This window comes from Thermobia domestica, chromosome 5, assembly GCF_964235325.1.
Source record: "Thermobia domestica chromosome 5, izTheDome1.hap1.1, whole genome shotgun sequence".
NCBI classification, from domain to species: Eukaryota; Metazoa; Arthropoda; class Insecta; order Zygentoma; family Lepismatidae; genus Thermobia; species Thermobia domestica.
The window spans coordinates 309,633,030-309,644,569 of NC_137458.1; positions in this window are offsets into that span (position 1 = coordinate 309,633,030).

The window sequence follows — 11,540 nt, forward strand, 5'->3', positions numbered from 1 at the left end:
CGTATCCAAGTCTGAAACTAAAACACATAAGAAAGTTCAAAATAAAAGACGACGATTAAATCATAACAGTATTACTGACTATAGAACATTGCCATATGGTTATCAAAGTATTAAGAACGTGAAATGATTGGTATTCTGTATATATGTAAATAGTAAACTGTCTAAAGGTATCATGATGTCATAATATCATCAAATATGTCCATAAGTTTTCCTATCAGTTGGTACTTCTACGTATATATAATGTAAATATCTTATTTAAATATATCTATATATGTATATCAATATGCCAATATTGGAAAATACAATATTGTAGACTATATAAATACAATAAAGCGTTACAATTTATAATAATATGTTTTATTTCTCCAAACAAATATTCCTATAATACGAAGTATCTGTATTCTATATAAGATAAAGGAAGAATACGTATGCTTCATATAAGGTTATTTATACGTATTTTATGTTCCTACAATAAATTATCCCAAGTTGGAAACCATGTTGATGTCACAATGTCTTCTACAAGGTGAACAAGCATCTTAAAAGTAAGTAAAGGTAGCAATATATGGCATTAGAATACTGTAGTGAAAAGATATCTATATGTAAATGGGTTATAGTACACTGATTTTCTTTATGGTTAAAATATCAGTAATCATCTTTGGCATGCTCACATTTTGAGGTAACATAATGTGTTCAACCTCGGAGCTTGCTTAGCAAGCGATCCAATGAATATTACAAGAGGATAAATACGTAAAAAAAAATCACAATATATACATTCTAACATGGTATTCAAGGTAATCTAAAACACTTATATACATACGAATTCAGAATATAAGCCTACAATATAATCAGTTCATGTGTTTGCATTCACATAGCATATCACCACAACAACATATACAACTCTACAATACGATAAAATAAGGCTACAATCCAATATTAATACAATAGAAACACTTTAGGTGTTTGCATCCAGCCTAGTATAGCCCCTAAAGCTACGCAACCAACAACACATGCTTAAAACACTTACATGCAAACGAAAGATAATATGTCTACAATATGATACATATATTCCTGTCCCGATATCAAAACCAATATACATACATACATACATACATAAACCCACTTACAAACTAATCACAAATACATGCAATTTGTCATTCGTCTAAGCTTCGTACACCATTAGACCCATACAGTATCCAAAACATGATATTCTATGTTAAAATCACATATCAGCTACACATACACGTACCCACTTACAAACTAACCACATATACATGCAATTTGTCATTCGTCTAAGCTTCGTACACCATTAGACCCATACAGTATCCAAAAGATGATATTCTATGTTAAAATCACATATCAGCTACACATACCTGTACCCACTTACAAACTAATCACAAATACATGCAATTTGTCATTCGTCTAAGCTTCGTACACTATTAGACCCATACAGTATCCAAAAGATGATATTCTATGTTAAAATCACATATCAGCTACACATACATGTACCCACTTACAAACTAATCACAAATACATGCAATTTGTCATTCGTCTAAGCTTCGTACACCTTTAGACCCATACAGTATCCAAAACATGATATTCTATGTTAAAATCACATATCAGTTACACATACATGTACCTACTTACAAACTAATCACAAATACATGCAATTTGTCATTCGTCTAAGCTTCGTACACCATTAGACCCATACAGTATCCAAAAGATGATATCTATGTTAAAATCACATATCAGCTACACATACATGTACCCACTTACAAACTAATCACAAATACATGCAATTTGTCATTCGTCTAAGCTTCGTACACCATTAGACCCATACAGTATCCAAAACATGATATTCTATGTTAAAATCACATTTCAGCTACTGAAAATACAATATCAATACATAAAATACCCCCTCATTAATATTCATTACCATCTCATTAATATTCATTATCATTTCATTAATATTCATAAATAATTAATTCAATAATCTAGTTTTTAAAAGGATGAAAATCATTTATGCGGAAATACCTTTAAAAAAATCTTGTTTGAAGACTTCTTCCAAAAAGCACAAAAGTGAAAGTTCCCTTACGTATACAATTCATTCAGTCTTTTTTCCTCTTTGGAACTCAGGTAGGAAGGGCCACTCTTTCTCTGCCCTCTACGTATGTGGCAAGGTCTTAACAAAATGCGTAACAAGTCAAACGTTAATTTAAACTGGTCCTTTGCTCAAAATAACAACACAGTTCCCTTATGCAATCCTACGTGCGGTCTCTCAGTATGGGGAGCAATACATTAACTTTTAAAAAGTCACACGTAACTATCTCATTCTTAAAATCTTTGTCCTTAGAATAATGATTCCTATTTCTTTTTTTCGCATATTTTTCAGTTTCCATGCGGTAGAAGTCACACTCCCCTTAAACATGGTCTTTTACTCAAAAAACAACAGTACACTTCGCCCCCCAACTCCATCACCCTGGAACACACACATACAAGCAGGTGTCTATGTTCCTTTCGTTACTCCCTATGAAAGGGTTCTCTTTCTCCTACGCCTTCCATCTTAGACAGTCAATATCTTTTAACAATTGTTCTTTATCGAAAGTTTCCCATGTTTTCTAAATACATTAAACTAAATTATTTGACAAGTTTAAAACACTCTTTTCTGACTTCCAACAGTTAAACTTTCTCAGACACCCATATGTCACATTAAATTGACAGTTTTCTTCTTTCTTTAATTGACAAAATGATTAAAATACGTGACAGCTACATAAGACCATCTGTTACATATACAAGCCTTTGCTATACATTGAACAATGGACCCCCTGCCCCAATGGTATGTGGACATTCTCCACCAAATACTACTTTTTTATCCTTTGTTTTCCGTCTTCCCCTTTAGTTACCTCGTCTTACGACATCCCATTATTTCATTATATGTGCCTTCTTTCTTTAGAATTAGTTTCTTGAATACCAAGACCAACTGCGTTCAAGATTAACGAAAAGACTTGTGTGGACATGTTCTGAAGTTCCTTTAGGTATTTTCAGCATTTGAAGGAGGAATAAGCAAAGAAGAAACAAGTTTCTTAAAGGCTTGGGGAAAAACGGTAAGTAATCAGCATAAATTGTATAAATTAATATAAAATTGTATTAAAATATATGATAAAACATTCAAGAGGAAATTTGCATCCATTTTCGTGAGATTTTGGGAACATGGGTAAATTTTTGGTACAAAATGGCGGATTTTAGCCTCATTTTCGTGAGATTTTCGGAACATGGATAAATTTTGGTAGAAAATGGCGGATTTTAGGGCGATTTTCGTGAGATTTTCGGAACATGGGTAAATTTTGGTACAAAATGGCGGATTTTAGGGCCATTTTCGTGAGATTTTCGGAACAAGTTCGTGAGATGTGCACGCTATACTACTTAGGTGTAGAAACAGACATTAGAGTAATAAGTTTCTATAATCACGTAAGAGCTGTTGAGCTCTGTTTATTTATTTTAAACTCAAAATTGGCGTATTGGAAACTGAGCTCTTAATTATTAAACAACGTAGAGACTCTTGAAATTTTCTAGACTAAATGGAGATATTTTTGTGTACAACAACGATACTAATAATCGCTGAATCAATAGTGGGCGAATTACGGCAAGTATAGCTGTTGATCGGTTTCTCAAAATTATGGGAGGAAAGTTTAACGTGATCAGCGACATACATGTGAATGTCAGGTGTTCAATTATCCTTATGGTACCTGATAAATTCACCACAGAATTTGACCGAAATAAAAAAAATAAATAAATAAATAAAGCTGCCTTCAATAAACTACAGAAACAATACCTGACTAACTACACTCTTCGTACATGTACAGGTCTCTAATGAACGAATGTAATTTTATTAATATGTCTAAACTCAACAGTGTAATAACTCTCGTATAATTGATAACCTTTTATCGACATATGGTGAGGTAACCGAGATGGGCGCCATATTACAATTTTTCCAGCACAATATTCTGTTTTGTCTACCACATTTCTGACCTGATGCTTATCTCAATGCCCTACCTCCTCATGCTCACAATTATAACTTTAACTCCATAATACAGTACAACCTCGTTAACACGAACTCGCTTAAGCCGAACACTCGGTTAGGACGAACAAAATTTCGGACCCGGCATCGCTGTACGTTATCTTATAGGAAGTTTTATCGGTTAACACGAATTTCGGTTAGCACGAATTACGAACTAATTTTTAGTCCCTTGAGTCAGTAAAGGTTTTCATTTAACACGAACTTTCAATCCTTTTTTTTTTCAGATCATTTTTCTTATTTCAGATTTCACTCCAGATCAGTTTTTGTCATACAGTATTTATACAGACGAAAATTGCCTTGTAAATAAGAGAAAAACCAGAAACAGGTACCTTTACTCTCTTATGAGGTGTTGATTCTGTGCTCCGTCAAGCGCTGAACATGCAGGTGCTTGGCAGACGAGCTGGCGGAAGCTCGAGACAAAACATCTTCTCTCCCCTGTAACTCCAAACTGGTGACAGCAATCATAAATACCTTTCCGTTACTAGTGGTACTCACCCTGCTAGCGGAGTTATCAATTTTATAACTTGACCTGTTATAACTTGAGTTATTAATTTTCTGCGTGGAAACTTTTTTTTTAAATCTTCGAAGATAGGATAATAAACTTACTGTAGTGTTTTCACTTTTCAGAGGACGGTACCGAGACCGAAACTAGTCTCGATCTTGATGTTAACTCGAATTTGAGACCGAGGAGTGCTTTTTGAAATCGAGACGAGACCGAAACTCTCAGTCTCGTCTCGATACAATTCTATGGATGGTATCAAGACGGAGAATAGTCTTGGTCTCGTCTCGAATTTGGAACCGAAACGAGACCGAGACTACTCAGTCTCGTCTCGATACCATCTCTAGTGTTTTCTATGACATACATAATATACTGTAGTGGTATGTATAGTCTGTATACTGTAGTGCGTATGTATGGAGAAAATGTATTCGAATAATAAAATTTGGGTCCCCGGTTAACACGAATTCTTTTAACACGAACTCCTGATTTTTCAGTCCCTTGGAATTCGTGTTAACGAGGGTTTACTGTAGTACCTTTTCACCTCTGATAAAAATCTAAGCAATGCTAAATTCATGTAATCTAAATTTACGTCCTGGACCAGACGGGATTAATTACATATTTTACAAACCTTTCTGGTCACTATTAGGCTATGTTTTACACTGACACTTTTAATGAACTGCTGCAAAGTACAGAACGATGGTGTAATTGTTTGGGGCCGAAAGTGAAACATACCTCTACCAGCAAAACTTTCCAAATGAACTTGATTATATACTTAGAGAGTAATTAGGGTTATGTAATGTACTTAGAGTGTAATTAAGGTGTAAGTAATGACAACTGAACTATTGTATGACAGTAACGAGTATTTTCAATGGGGAATAATTGAAATGTATTTGTATACACATTGGTGGTTTAAATGCGACTGTATGTAATGACGATTGAAGTTTATGTATCACCCTAATGACATAATAATTGAGCTACCTTAGTACGGCAATTGCAAACTTTTATGTGCATTTTTATACGTTTACTAGTTTAATTACGAATCTTATTTTCTTCACTATGTAAAAAAAAAACTCGATTTTATCGGATAAATATACTTAGTTTTAATTATTCATTTTATTAATTAACTAATAAAGGTTTTATATAATTAAGCTATTACGGAGAATATGTATTAGGGTGGGTCGAAAAAAAAAAGATTTCTTTCAAATCGAATTCTAATAGTGCGGAAAAGTTGGATCATCTATCGAAACGTGTAAGTGTAATTTTTTTTTGAAATCGCGTAATATCTTCAGTTCGCGCATCCACATTAAAGTTTTACCAAATTGTCAAAAATCGTACTTTTTTTTGGAACACCCTGTACAAAACACAGGTTACTTCTGATAGTTGTGGTAGAGCGCTAATTCTCAAGTAGGCATGTAACAATACACAGAAGAAAAGAAAATCAACATCGAATAATGTCTTCAGTTCTTGCTCTAAGGTCAAAATCTCGTGAAATTGTAAAAACAAATCGTACTTTTTGGAAGACCCTGTATAAAATAGTTTATGTTGTTATAGTTTTAATATGGCTGTTATATTTTTCCCAACCATGAGGGAATATTCAGAAAAAAGAAAATAGAAATTGGAATTGGAAAATAGAAATTGGAAGAATCTTCAGTTCGTGTATTGGAACTTAAAAATCAAAAATTTTACGAAAGGAATCATTTTCTGTTTTCGATCTGAGCGTGCAGCTATTCGCTCATTTCTGATCTTAGAAATGACCCAAAACTCACCACGAGGAGGTGGCTGCACTTCGAGTTCCACCCAAACCCTTCCCAACCATTGTAGAAGTTTCAAATGTATTTCTTTTGTATTTCGGGCATAACTTTAAAATCAGACTTCTTACTAAAATCTGGAATTATAGAGCGTGACAAAAGTGTGGTCCGAATAAAACCATCTCTGTTTAAGGAGCCACACACTTTTGTAGCAGCCTGTGTTACAAGTTTAACACATCTTTCTACGGACTGCGTGTGACATGGAAATTTTATGTAGTCAACCTCTGGTAGTTCTTTTGTCTTTAGAAATGACAAAATACTTGCTGTTGTTACATGGGCCATTATTGGTGATGATGAAAGTTTACACGTTGACCAATTTATCAATTCAGTATAGTCAGTTGCTTCAAAATTGAGATCAGGTGGTAAAAAATTTCTCACACTTTTACCTGATGGTGGTTGATTCCTCGATTTCAACAATCTTCTGAAAGCTAATTTTCTTATGTGTTTGCGTTCATCCATCGCCATGCTCAGAATAAGGTTTTCAGGGTGTGCGAAAAAAGCATTTCGCAGTATTACAGGATCGATAATTTCTAATAAACACATTTTTTTTTAGATATCGGGATGTCTGAATCAATTTAAACACATGTTTTGCACCATCTTTTACAGACGGATTTTGTTTAATAGCAAACCAAGCTGGCGCATATGTTTTTACAATGTAAGTCGCCAATGTCTTCAGCTCAAATGAAGGATATTCCGTCGAAATATATAACCTTAAAATACGATTCGCTATAGTAAACCACATTGAATGACTTATTGGGCCTGGATCCTTTACTGCAAGATCACTTGGACACTCGCCGCTGTTTATAGCTCTAACAATATGAAGAATATATTTTTGGTCTCTGCTCAGGTCATTTTCTTTTACGGAGATATCTTCGGTCTGACTATTCTCATAACCAACAACAGGAAGCTGCTCACAGTGTTTCAATTGTTTGGCGATAGTTCCAGAAAATGATTTGGGGCCTGACGTGTCACCATCTAGATATTCGAAAAGATGTCTGAAAGGTAACTAATTAAAATGTAATGAACGGAAACACATAAGAGAATTAGCTTTCAGAAGATTGTTGAAATCGAGGAATCAACTACCATCAGGTAAAAGTGTGAGAAATTTTTTACCACCTGATATCAATTTTGAAGCAACTGACTATACCGAATTGATAAATTGGTCAACGTGTAAACTTTCATCATCACCAATAATGGCCCATGTAACAACAGCAAGTATTTTGTCATTTCTAAAGACAAAAGAACTACCAGAGGTTGACTACATAAAATTTCCATGTCACACGCAGTCCGTAGAAAGATGTGTTAAACTTGTAACACAGGCTGCTACAAAAGTGTGTGGCTCCTTAAACAGAGATGGTTTTATTCGGACCACACTTTTGTCACGCTCTATAATGCCAGATTTTAGTAAGAAGTCTGATTTTAAAGTTATGCCCGAAATACAAAAGAAATACATTTGAAACTTCTACAATGGTTGGGAAGGGTTTGGGTGGAACTCGAAGTGCAGCCACCTCCTCGTGGTGAGTTCTGGGTCATTTCTAAGATCAGAAATGAGCGAAGAGCTGCACGCTCAGATCGAAAACAGAAAATGATTCCTTTCGTAAAATTTTCGATTTTTAAGTTCCAATACACGAACTGAAGATACCATCCAATTTCTATTTTTTTTTTCTGAATATTCCCGCATGGTTGGGAAAAATATAACAGCCATATTAAAACTATAACAACATAAACTATTTTATACAGGGTCTTCCAAAAAGTACGATTTTTTACAATTTCACGAGATTTTGACCTTAGAGCAAGAACTGAAGATATTATCCGATGTTGATTTTCTTTTCTTCTGTGTATTGTTACATGCCTACTTGAGAATTAGCGCTCCACCGCAACTATCAGAAGCAACCTGTGTTCTATACAGGGTGTTCCAAAATAAAGTACGATTTTTGGCAATTTGGTAAAACTTTAATCTGGATACGCGAACTGAAGATATTACCCGATTAAAAAAAAATACACTTACACGTTTCGATAGATGGTCCAACTTTTCCGCACTATTAGAATTCGATTTGAAAGAAATCTTTTTTTAGACCCACCCTAATATGCATGTATTTATTGTATGTTAATTTATTTGCTTATTATTTAAGATTAAATTTAATACAGTACTATGTATACTAATGAAGTGCCATAAATGGGACATTGTGTAGCAAAGGTTGAACACACCTTAACGTCATAGACTCTAGAGCAAACGATGGAAAACAACAGATTTGTTTCCAAAATTTTATCGCGATGAACTTAAAAATCCAGCAAGTAGATTTTTTTTTTGTTTAGCTAGCGGAAGATAAGCGCCTTTGAAAGGGTTATGCCCTCTATTCAAGGTGTAATGTGGAAAGATTGGACCAGAAAGGATATTGGAGCTGTCTATCGAATTTGTGGTAAAGACTGAAATATAAATTACTTTTAATAGCACTTTATTATATTTCAGCTGTATCACATTCTAAACAATCATTCACTTGGACATTATGATCTTTTGATGATAGTCATCAGGGCAGGAAGATTGAGAAATGATGGTGAAGTGCACATGACAAGACAAACACCAAGAATTGTTTGAAACACGAATGTTGGTCATCTTATCCTGGGTCAGCTCTGGACAATGATGTAGAAGAGAGAAACCCTGTTATACAATGTGTTTACAGTGAAGCATATTTAGGATAAAAGTAAACAGAAAGACGATCGAAAGAACACACAGAAGCGACAGAAAGTTCGGGGTAGTTGTGCAAAAATGTTGAGATAGAGGGAAAAGAGCAGGGATAGATAGCAAATGACGAAGTTATAGCCGAAATTCTAGTCGCGGTCAACATCCATAGTGTTCAGAAGTAAGGAATTCCGTTGTTGAAATCAGCTGGTAATGAATTTGAGCCATAATTGTTACATGTGATGAAATATGGTAAGAGAAAGTGGTCCGATCATTACATTCATACGTTGGACTTGGAAGCTTAATTCTGTAAGCTAAACGGAAAGCATAACGTTAACACAACCTAGGAAGGGTGGCTATACCACAAGATTGAACTTTAAAAATCTTATAGCTATTAAGACTATAATAAGCTGTAATTCGCATGTTGTACCAATAAGACGTTTTAGTAAATTTAAACGATCATAAGCCTTGCGAATTACTCCTTTTAGATGTGGTCGCCAAGATATATGATGGTCGGAAGTGAGGCCAAGGTACGTGAACTTTTTGGTATGGCTGACGCGTGTGCTAAGATGCTGAAATTAAGAATATTCAGAATTTTCTGGACTCAAAAGCACTTCGAGGTGTACTAAAGACTATTATCTGCGTCTTAGTGAGTTGATGTGGAATTGCCACTTGTTGGATTAGCAAAGGAGAGAGTCAATTCCTATGCTGAGAGAAGAATTATGTTGGATGGTCCGGACTGTGTAAAGAAAAGCATTGCCATCGGTACATTGAAAAGTGTGTATACTGGAAGAAAGATGCGGCACGTTAGCCGCAAACAGAAGATATAGAAGGGATGAAAGAGCGGAGCCTTGAGGTACACCAGAATGAATGACAATCGAATGAGATAATGAACTATTGATAGTAACATAAGGGAGGTGGCTGGAAAGAAAATGAAAGATGAAGTGGAAATGAGAAAGTGGAAGTCGGAAGTGGTGAAGTTTAAACGTGAGAGCTAAGTGCAACATTTTATCAAAAACTTTTTCTAGATCAAGAAGAATGAGACCAGATAGACAAGCAGTATTATAGTGATTCGTAATGAAATTTAAGAGTCTGAGCAGTTGGTCATCGATGCTAAAATGAGATCGAAAAACAGCCTGATGCAGATAACAAATTATTGGTAGAGAGATGAAGATGGAGTCTGGTGACAAAGATACGTTCAAGAATTTTACTATATATGAAGGTTTGCTGGATCGGTCAGTAAGATACAACACAATCTGGAGGTTGTTAGGCTAGAAACTTTAGGGTAAGGAAGTCTTCTAGTCTGGGAGACGTAGCATTTGCGAAGAATGAAAGAATATATGAAGGAAAGAAGGAGAAGAAGGTAAGGTGCTTGTTTGATGTGACGATAAGTTATCCGTTCCATAGCAGGAGATGTATTACGTTTGCGATTTACTAAAGATGAGATCGCTACCTATAGAATGTAACACTTTAAGGATGCATATATAATGTTGTGGGAGGTTAACAGAAGAAGTCACAACGTCTGGCAAGATTTCAGTGATAGGCCTAGTAGGCCTGTATATTAAAAATATGAGCTGTGCTATTACATGTGATAAAGTCAAAGAAGCATTTTTTCTGATTATCTGGAATATTGATGTAATACTTAAAATTAGTGGAAATATATCGAAAGAATGAGTGAGGGATTGGTTGTCCAGGGTGCACAACTAATCGAAGGATGGAAAGCAAATGGTCACTCTTCCATTTGCTCTGCTATATTAGTGTCACAACGGCTTGAGTGCGTTAAAAAAATCCATTTTCTCCAGAATTAATACCACTCTTAACCCTCTTCTTGACAATGTATCCTTTGGGATACACAATGCTTATGAATATTTTTGGGGTGACTTTGTGACTACCTATTCTTGGCAATGTATCCTATGAGACACATTACATCTCTAAATAAAGCATAAAACTAAAATTTGCAACTATGTCTTATTTTAGAACTATTTCATACGGAAATCGCATGCAGTATTTTTTCTGAGCAACGCAAGTCTTCCTGCCAAGAAAAGGGTTAATAAAGGATACGTTTTCATGACATCCACATGAATCTCACTGGTATTTTGCAACGGAATATTTTATTACATCCACATGGACGTCACTGAAACGCAAGGGGTTAATGATCAAATTTTACAGTAAATCTTATTATTATTATTATTATTATTATTATTATTATTATTATTATTATTATTATTATTATTATTATTATTATTATTATTATTATTATTATTATTATTACCTATGTACCTCTTATCCATTTAAGGTTATTTGAGGGCAATATTTTTAGAAGTTACAAATTCCTCTTCAGATTCCTAATTTACGATCTCTTCGAAAATCAAACAACTTTTCAGATTCCAACAAGATGTTAACACTTTTTATATCACACTTATGTTAGAAACAAATTTCCTTCTACTTCACATATACCTTTCTAAATTCAAGAAACAC